At 35.6% G+C, this 10,177-nt stretch overlaps 1 long non-coding RNA gene across 1 annotated transcript; it reads right to left on the reverse strand.

Moving 5' to 3' along the window:
* Positions 1-354: 354 nt before the first annotated feature.
* On the reverse strand, positions 355-9,957 carry LOC310880736. Its single transcript, XR_014571873.1, has 3 exons — positions 9,911-9,957; positions 3,003-3,108; positions 355-2,095 (listed from the first exon to the last, which is right to left on the reverse strand). It is a non-coding gene; the product is annotated as an uncharacterized lncRNA (long non-coding RNA).
* Between the last annotated feature and the right edge of the window lie 220 nt (positions 9,958-10,177).

Raw genomic sequence — 10,177 nt, forward strand, 5'->3', positions numbered from 1 at the left:
ATTATTTATTGAACTATGTTCAGTGTACTGGTAATATTACTACACCCTTAAAGTTACAGAGGAAATAAGATAGTCATTTAGTATGTAGGTAAGTAGAATAAGAATGAATCAGACAACACTGATTCTAAGTCTCAGATAAAGACTTTCACTTGCTTGTACAAAACATCTTCTGCTAGCCTTCCTTTTCTCCGATAGCACAGAGGATGCATTTGGATATATCATAGTGCTCTATATCCAGTCTTGCAGACTCTTCTTTGTTCCACTTGCGCCTTGCAGCACCATCATGCGGTTATTGTTGAGGAAATAAGAATATTTGGCCTATTGCCAAATACCACCTGCCTGCCATAAGTACAGATGAAATTGGTAAGCAGTCTAGAATTGGATGGAGCAAAGTCTATTTAGAGGGAAAATGGGAATAACAAGTACTCAGAATGAGGAACAGTCTGAGCTCTCTCAAGGTCATTTGGTTTCTTCTCTCTATTAAGTTTAATAATTGATATTATTTGAGCTTTTTCTGCTTTTTATGTGCATCTCACCTGAATGAGATTTAGGTCTTTGCTTAGCCTTTCTGAACATAAAATCATGTCTGATCTTCATACCTTTGCAATTTCACCTGACTTTTAATGCATAAAACTTTTCTGCTCAAAATTCTGACTATAAAAGAGGTGTGACCACTTGAACTCATCCAGCTTCTCTTCTGTTTTTTTGGATGGAGGGGAAGGAAAGATACTCTACTGGGGATAGAAGATGGAGTTTATATATGTTCACTCTCTGAAAATGCTTTGAGTGTATGATTAAGAGATATGCTTCTTAAGGACATTACTGTAATATAATTTTCCCCCATTATTTTTTTTTCCAAGAAATGTTTTATCTAGAGCACTATAACATTGAACTTTGAGGATTTGCTTCACCTATGGGATATATTCAGGATACGACACCACCTATGTTCTCTCTTAAGAGATATTACCATATGCCTGGAATTACTCATACTCTGACCTGGGAATAGATCATTTTGTGATAAATTCACAAAACTACTCACTATTCAATATTACTGTATTAGGAAAATCTCTTAAGTTTTGACACAGAATGAAGCAATTTTATTTGATTAAGGAACATCCACATTAACATTCTCAACTTGTCAAGAATTCTGTTATAACAGCTAGTCTGTGGGAGCCTGTACAGTTCAGCTAGAAGTGCCTTAAGTGTTAAGGATATGAATATTACTTAGTATGAAGGAGATAGCAGGTCTCTACCCCTGTGAGCACAAGTACTTGTTCCTTATCTAAAAAGATAGACTGAAGAATTGAGTTGAGCAAAAGTCACAGCAGTGCAGGTGGTGTAAGAGACTACTGCAAAGATGAAGGTCATGCTTTCAGTGTTCACAAGAGCACAATAAACAGCAGTGAATCACAGTATTATAGCAAGGCAGACTAAAGTCAGACATTATGAAAAGCTTTGTAACATTAGAGACAGGTAAATTTTGGAACAGACTGCCAAGACAGACAGTTGATAACAGCTTACAAAAAAGGGATGGTCCTTGTGACTTTTCAAGCTCTTTCAGACACATTCCTCTACCATTATGTGATTAGTTTTTTTTTTCTGAATAATTTGGCATTTGATTCCAAAATGTCCAAGTTAACAGAGGACTGAAAAATAATTTGTATTTGTTTACAGTCTTCATATGTCCTTTTATTTTTGATTTCTTTCACCTTTTTATTCAGACAAAAAATTCAACCATTTTAAACAGATAAGCAAAGGACCTGACTTTAGATATGTTTTATGGCTTTGAATTCCACAGATAGTCTTCAACATAGTCACTGGAATAACACTGCTAAACACTTCAGTGATTTTGACAGCTTTCCAGCTATTGCTTGCTGTTGCTTTCACAACAGAAAATAAGAGTTGTTATCCATAAAATATGAATGATAAAAACAAATTGTAGCCTTCCCCAAGTTCTCAGGCTTTTGTGGCTTTCTTAGACAGCACATGCTGCAGTGTACCAATGAGATGATCATATTGCTACTTGTCTTCATCACCACTCTACCATTTGTCCTTGGACTGCAGAAACAAGTCAGTGCTGAGCAACAGAGGATTGCTGTCCCAGGGTGAAAAATGCAAGAAGCAGACTGAGAAATCATTATGGCCAAATATGTAAATATTTTTTCTTCGGTTGAGCTCACTCTCTTTCATTTTTCAGGGTAAGAGTGTGATGGTCACACTAATCTTAGGATTTGGCCTGATATCTGAATAAAATTCTACATATATAGCCAAACACACACAGAAGAAATATCAATCTCCTGACATTCATATGAAAATTAACCTCACAGGAATATTGCCATGTCTTGCCATACTTCATTTAAAGACAAACTTGAAATACCGATCTCCTAATTTTAAATTGATGAAAACCCACCATTTATTTAATATGCATGATGCAAAACTGATTATAAAACAATCTCTGACTTACAAGACCATTCAAAGGTAGATAAATGGAATACAAGATATGGGTATCACTTTTCCTAAAATTTTAAACTTCTCAATATTTTTTAGCTTCAAATTCAGCCTGTGTCTTATTTTACTTCTAGTACATAGAGCATTTTTCTTTCCTATCTATATAAATGACATGTTAGTCCTGTAGAATGTGATTAATTAAAAATTAAAAGATGTCAGTAGATCTCGGGGCGGGGAGGGGGGTGAGTGTCAAGGTTTTTATTTAATAAATAGTATGAAAATACAGAATATTTATTTAGAATAAAATGTTTTAACACTCTCTTCCCTTCTCTTCCACCCCCCCGCCAAATAATCTAGATAGACAGATAGATAGATGCAGATGTATTTGATACATATTAAAATTTCTACAAGTAGTTACATGGGTTTATACGTATGCATGTAACTACAGAGATGTAGTAACATCAGATGTAGTAACATCTAGGCTGATGTGAAAAAAATGTAAACACAATTATATTTACTCTTAAGAGAATGTGTTTTAAATTCACAGTACGTACCAGTAAGCTACTTCAATATATCCCTGTGAAGGAAAGGTGTAACATGAGGCAGTATCCTGATGGATAGAGATAATCCTTGTTTGACTGATAATCTCCTGTTAACTTCCTGAGAGGGGAAAGATTTATTAGTTACTTTGATGCTGCTGGAAATTCCTACTTAGATTTTGTGTGTCACTGTGAACTGAGCTGATACGTGTAAGAGTTATTTCAGGGCCCTGCTGCATAAACTAGATATTACATTCAATCATGCTTTGGCCACTGTAACAACAAAAATCAACAGAAATTTAAAAATATGATTAAAGCATATCTACCCAGGAAAATGTATTGGTATCCTCAAACTAATATAATTATACCACTCTCGATGTTAGCATAAGTCTCCACTTATGTTTGGAACTGGGTGTTATTTCTTTTTCTTCCCTTTTTTTTTTTTAATTTATTTTTGGTGTTTTGCTGCAATTGAACCATTCCATGGAGACATAACACCCTAAAGAATGCTGTACTGTATACTCTTTATGTTATGTTTAAGCTTATTTAGTATCTTATAGGCTATTGTTTTGTTTAAAAGCAAGCGGTATACGTGACAGCACAGCTGCAAAATCATGTTATAGAAGATGAGTGTAATTGCTGTCATGGTGAAATAGTACACTCAAGTCACTAAAGACACTGTAATGTAATGCACTGAAGTTCATGATTTGTGCAGCACAATGCTCATGTATTCCAAGGTACATTTATAGAACTCTACCCCTGGATCTTATGGTAATTAAAATCCACTTCTTTGCTGAAGCCAGCTTATTTTGGCTGCTGTTTAATCATGCCATATTTAATATTATCATAATAAAATATATATAAGAAAACACCTTTGAACATGCAGTCAAACACATTCTTTAAAAGCAAATTGTTTAATCCTCAAGGACTCCAGATGGCACCAACTTCTTTTTTTTTAATTTTATTTATTTTTTTTGGTTGTAAGGAAGTCACTGTACATGTCTGTTAGTTTACTGCATCTTCTGTAAAACTATTGGAAGAGCAGAGGCTTTCCTGACAGGAATAAAATGCATATAAAGAAAGAGTAGAAATAAAAGTGAAGAGTTCAGGAAGTTCAGATTATTCTTTAGTTGAGGCTTTCACAGATGGCTCTTAGTACTAGTTGCATTTATATGAATTGCATTCAGCTGTCATTGACTTGTCATTGATTTCTTAACATTTTTTTCTCTCATTAATTTCATTGCCTTGGATTTTCTTATTCATTATATGGAGACTATCTCTACAAATGAGAGTTACTAACCTCCTGTTAGAACTGTTAAAGCTTGGAGATATCAAGCAATGCCTTCTATTTTATGGAAAACACTTAATGAAACACCACTACTTGCGGGTGCAAACAGGAATTCAAATTTATAAATCTGACTATTTTTTTCTTTAAAAGAACTCTTTTTTTAGAACTGTTCATCTCTGTCTGCAATTCAAATGACCCTGAATCTGGTGTGAGAAAGCAACTGAAAGAGAAAAAGAAAAAGGAAAAAAAAACGAAAAGAAAAAAGAGGAAGAGGAAAAGAGAAAAGAGGGAAAGGGAAAGGGGTGATGGGTAGACTGAATTTAAGATGAAAAGCAATTAAACACACTAATGAAATGTTTTTAAAACAAAGTACTCGCTTTACACTGACCACTGTTCAAAGGACAAGTTAACAATTCATGGTGTGACATGACAGCTCATTCATCTCTATTCAGCATCCCAGAGTAAGACTGCCACAGAAGAGAGAGCCAAGAGCCATGGCACACTAAATAAATCCATAAGAGGCAGCTCCTGGTAGCGTTTGGCTTCCACTCTCTTCCAAACCCATCAGAGGGGTGGTATTAGCACTATCTGCATCTGCATTAAGGAAGAAATCAGTTGCTTCTTGAGAAGGAAACTCAGCAGGAGTCAGGAGACAATGAGAACACAATCTTTAATTTGGAAAGGAAAAATAAAATTTAACACTTAAATAAAATTGCCAAAACCTAGTCTGGAGGCCAAACTCTCCAACTGTTTTGATCAGTGTTGTGTGGGAAAAATGAACACATAGTCTGGGATAGGGAAAATTAACTGGCAACGGGATGATGCTGAAAATTTTGACAGGCTCGAGAATATAATATTTGATAAGCCACTGATGGCAATCATTTATCTGGAAGAAAAAGAGACTGGCACATATATCCACATACACAAAGTACAAAGATAAAATGGCTTTTAGAGACGTTCAAGAATGTTGAATGATTCCTGCCAATATGAAGCCATTCTTGGTCCTCTAGGACCTGGAAGATTTATCTATTAAACTGCTCTGCCTCTCAATGGGAGAGGCATTTACACCGTTACTAAAATTAAAAAATAAACCATTAATCAGTTTTGCACAAATGAACTATGAAGATGTCAAGGACTGGTCCTACTAACAAATAACATTTTTTCACGATAACCATGACTTACCCTGACTTTGGGTTTAACTGCATCCAAACGAAAATCTAAACCAAAATTAATGTTAAACATAAATACCTAACCCAACCTTTAACTGCATCTTGGTGACAAAAAGCTATTAAAACAAACAACAAAAAACACACTGATTAGTCTCCACAGTGGCACAAACTCAATCTATGTAGAGTCCATCAATATAACCTGCACATCGGTTCTACTTTCAAAACATCCTACCAAATCCTTCACCTCATTTTATGGGCTGTACATCCATTTAGCAAGTTTTTGCCACCTCCAGCCCCCACTCTAAACCTTAGCACCTCAGCTTTAAACTGAATGTACAACCAAGCCTAACCAAGTACTTACACCAAAACTAATGACCCACACTCTGTAGAGTTTTAGCATTACTTAGTCCCCCTGTAATCTTACTTCAGAACCTCTCTTTCTATACCGTGCCTTAAACTTCGACTATTTTCATGTTATACACATGTACTGAAACTAAACATATATCACTAATACATCCTTCACTCAATCTGTTGTTGATCTAGAAGATTCAGTAACACATTGTTACTGTAACCTTCATGCCTTCATAATTATCCCAAAGCCATCTCCAGCATCAAAAAGCATTAGCCAACACTTTAATTTTGATATCAGCTACTAGCCTTGGTAACAGTAGGCTTCTTTCTAGCCTCTCTAGGTTTCAAAGCAGCCAACAAAAACCAGACATCTACAAAGTTTTTTTCTTTTATTATATAACTGATCAAGCCAGTCCCAGACTGGCTATACATGTGAGACAAGACCCTTTTAGAATATATTTGTCCTGTGTAAGAAGTTTCTACAAAGCAGAATAAAATTTCAGTTCTTCAGGATGATGCTAAAAACCTTTTCTGAGTGCATATACCAGCATGTCACATGGCTTATATTTCAATACTGTGGAATCAAAGGTCCATCATTCACATATGCATACCTGCCTTAGGGACACACCTCTTGTGTATCAAGAGGGTATCTTCTACTATCAAGACAGTATTTTTAACTACATTTGTCCAAATTTGTGCTATAGCTAGCCTGTCTCACATCAAGGCTGTAAACATGTAACTTTTATTTCTGTCTAGGTAGGAATGTTTGAAATATGAAGCTTACTGTTAACCAAAGTAACTGAATGCTGCATATCTGAAAAGCTATCTTGGAGACAGTCTGATTAGAGGTGTGGAATATATTGCTAGAAATCCTTGGTAAATTGTGGAAGATAACAAACCAAGTAAATAGCTGTAAAGTAAGCAGTTTATATTCCAAGTTCATTTAACCTCTAAAGAAAGCAAACTGAATAAATATAGGGGTTTGTTTTTTCTTTATACAATGAAGAATCTCTTCATGAAGAAAACCCTGAATTGGCATGTTTGCTTCAATTGAAAGTTGTAACAGGAAAGCAAATCTTTCATGGCCTTAATCAGAAGCATTAGGGCTTGAAGCCTGAACACCTGTTTACTATTCCACTATTCATAAAACTTGAGAACCCTAGGGAAACTAATTGAAAAGAAAGACCCGAGATCTAGACAAGCTACAACAAACATAAAATTAGTCCACCAAACAAGACAGTTTCAGTTAACCTGGGAAATCTCTATCTGAACAGTGGCATTGCAATTAATGAACATTAACGAAAAGAAGAAAATGATAACCACTTCAAATCCCTTGATTTGCAAGGCTAAAAGCTCACTAGAAATGAAAGGAAAACAGGTTTCAGGATAATTTTTGTTGTAATGTATGCTACCTTGTAATGATAAGGAAAGTACGCCTAACTCTATTTAAGTAGTTGTTAAAGAAGGAAAACAAAAAACCAATGAAGTCTGCTAAACTGAGCTTTGATATCTTCAACTGGCTTTAATCAGAATGTGCAAGGTGTTTGGGGTAAATTTTATTCTTCATAGTTGATACATTAACTATCACTTAGAGTATTATGAATTATGAGTTAAGCCCCTATTCAGCAAAATATTTAAGCATCTAATTTAATCCTTCCATATTCAGCAAAGAAATGTACCTGCCATTGTACAAACTCTTAAAAAAAAACAACCAAAAAAAACAAAAACATCAAAAAAACCTTTGATCAAATAAAATATTTAAGTGGAATTAAATAAGCACATTTATTATATTTAAATATATTTCCATTTTCTTAGAGATCTTAAAATGTTATAGTGCTCCCTCTAGTTTATTGGACACAATAAGTCATCCCTTAAAAAAATGAAAAAACCAGAAGTGTTGATAAACTAAACATAAAAACACTGTAAGTCAACCAAATAAGAAATCAAGAAGCAAAAAGCAAAAGGAATCAAAGCTTTTTTCCATAAACATCAACAGCAGAAATGTTTTCAAAAAGTCTGTAAGGTCAATACACGTATTCCAAGAGAAACATTCAGAGAAGATAACACTGTTTCTGAGAAGCAGCATTCTTTGAATGTGGCAGAGAGGAGATTTTCTTGGCAGAATCCTCCTCTGTGAAGGGCTCAAATGATCTGTCTGAAAATGAAATGACTGCAGAACAGTTTCGTGGATGTTTTGACGTTATGAACAGTATCAAATCACAAGAACTAAATGGTATTCATTCAAGACATCTAAGACAAAGAAGACAAAGAGCCAAATTACTCACAGCAGTGAATAACCATTCACTTAAAATCACCTTGGGATTTGAGCATCGGGGGCAGCATAATATTGTACCAAATTTTAGAAGGATGACAGAAAAGATATGAGAAAAGTGTCTGGAAGTCTGACATCTCTAGAAAGTGTAAAGAAAAAAATTAATGGACATCTGGATAAAAATAATGTACTTTGAGAGAATCAACAGGCCTTCTGTTAAATGAAATTGGCCCTCATAAGCCTCAAGGAATTCTCCAACAAGGTCATCATATGCAGCTAAAATGATCCAACCGATAAAAGTCTACATGTATTTCTAAGAGGCTTTCAACAAATTTCTCCATCAACGCTTTGAATGAAACTGAGAAGCCATGGCATAAGAGGGAATGTCATGGATAAATGATTGGTTAAAAGATAGGAACAAAATGTAGGAGTAAATGATCTGCCCTCATGAAGAAGGGAGGTCACTAATGACATATTGCAGGGATCTGTACTGTGACTATTGAACATTCACAAGATAGAAAAGGGAACAAGCACTTAGGTGTTAGAAGTTCAACAATGTAAAGTCATTTGAAGCAGTAAGGACAAAGAGCAGCTGCAAAGAACTACAGAAAGACTCTTAAGTTTGAGCAGCTGGGCACTCAATGCAGACAAAACTCAAGAAGAAAAACATGAAGCGATGCATGTTGAGTGAGCAGAAAAAATCCTAATTTTATATATAAACAACAGGCTCAGAGGTGAGTATTAGCATTCAGGACTGAGACATCGGGGGTTATTATACATAGTTCCATGAAAATATCAGCTCAGCAGTAGACCAAAAAGCAAGGCAAACATTAATTATTGTATAAGAAAGCAAGAGAAAGCAACACAAGCAACCACAGTAATACATGATTCATTGATAACTTGCATATTGCATATTGGTCTTATTGTCTCACCTTGAAAAATATAATAGAACTTGAACAGGTTCAGAGGATGGCAATAAACATTATCAATGCTATGAAAAGGCTTCCTTATGAGGAACGGTCAAATAAATGAAGACTCTTCAGCCTGGTAAAGAAATGACTGAAATAGGATACAATACTAGTGCATAGCTGAGTGGCATTGACTTTGTAACAATTTGTTCTCTGTATTCTTAGTATAAGAACTAGATGTCATCAAGTAAATAAGCAGGAGACAGGTTCCAACCTGCATCAGTCCAGCATTAACACAGTATGTCATTAGGATATGGAACTCCTTGCCAAAGAACATCCTTGGTGCCAGAAGTTTACATATGTTCAGTAAGAGTCTGGATGAGCCCACAGAAGAGAAATCCTGCAATAGGCATTACTAGCTACATAGAAACTACATCTGCTTAAGTAAGGAGGCAAGTAAAAGTAGTTGAAACTACATGGAAAGTATTAGGTGGCAAACTCAGCTAATAGAGGTGCATTGTCTTTCTTTTCTTCAAGCATCCATTTACAGCTACTCCAGGAGATGTCCCAGAGATAGTACTCTGTATAAGCAACATAGCATAGCTCTGCTCATAAGGAACATGAAGGAAGCCTAAACATAAAAAGAATTAGAATAGAGTTTGTTTGTTTTCAGAGTTTCCTATCTAGTATATTACTTTAAGTAAACCATATCTGGAAGATGCATTTTCACTCTTGCATGCTTGGCCAGAACACGCAACTCTGCTCAAGTAAGATCAGTTCAATAGGCCTGAGGGAGGCCTCAGGCCCTCCCTGCCTCCCTAGAGCATGAAGAGCTGAGCCCTTCAGCATGGCACCAACACCGCAACAGCCCCTCTGAGGAAGTTTTCAGCCCCTTACCACATGTAGACAGCCCCCTCTGACAGGTTGCCCCTTACCAGCTAGGGGCTTGTCCCACCACACGTGCTCATCAACCCAATCAAGCAACTAGCAGCTGAAGACTAGCCCTGTAGATGCATTTTATTTAAGAACCAGCCAAGCAGGAGTCAGCTAACAACCAATCACAACTGATAGAAGCCACGGGCTCTAGAAGCTTCTAAAAGCTTCCAGAAGCAACTGAAAGCAGCAGTAAATAAAATAAATAAATAAAATAAAATAAAATAATAAAGATTTTGAAAAATCCAGTAGAAATGCAGAGCAAATAA

The sequence above is a fragment of the Anser anser genome, assembly GCF_964211835.1.
Source record: "Anser anser genome assembly, chromosome: 13".
Taxonomy (NCBI): domain Eukaryota; kingdom Metazoa; phylum Chordata; class Aves; order Anseriformes; family Anatidae; genus Anser; species Anser anser.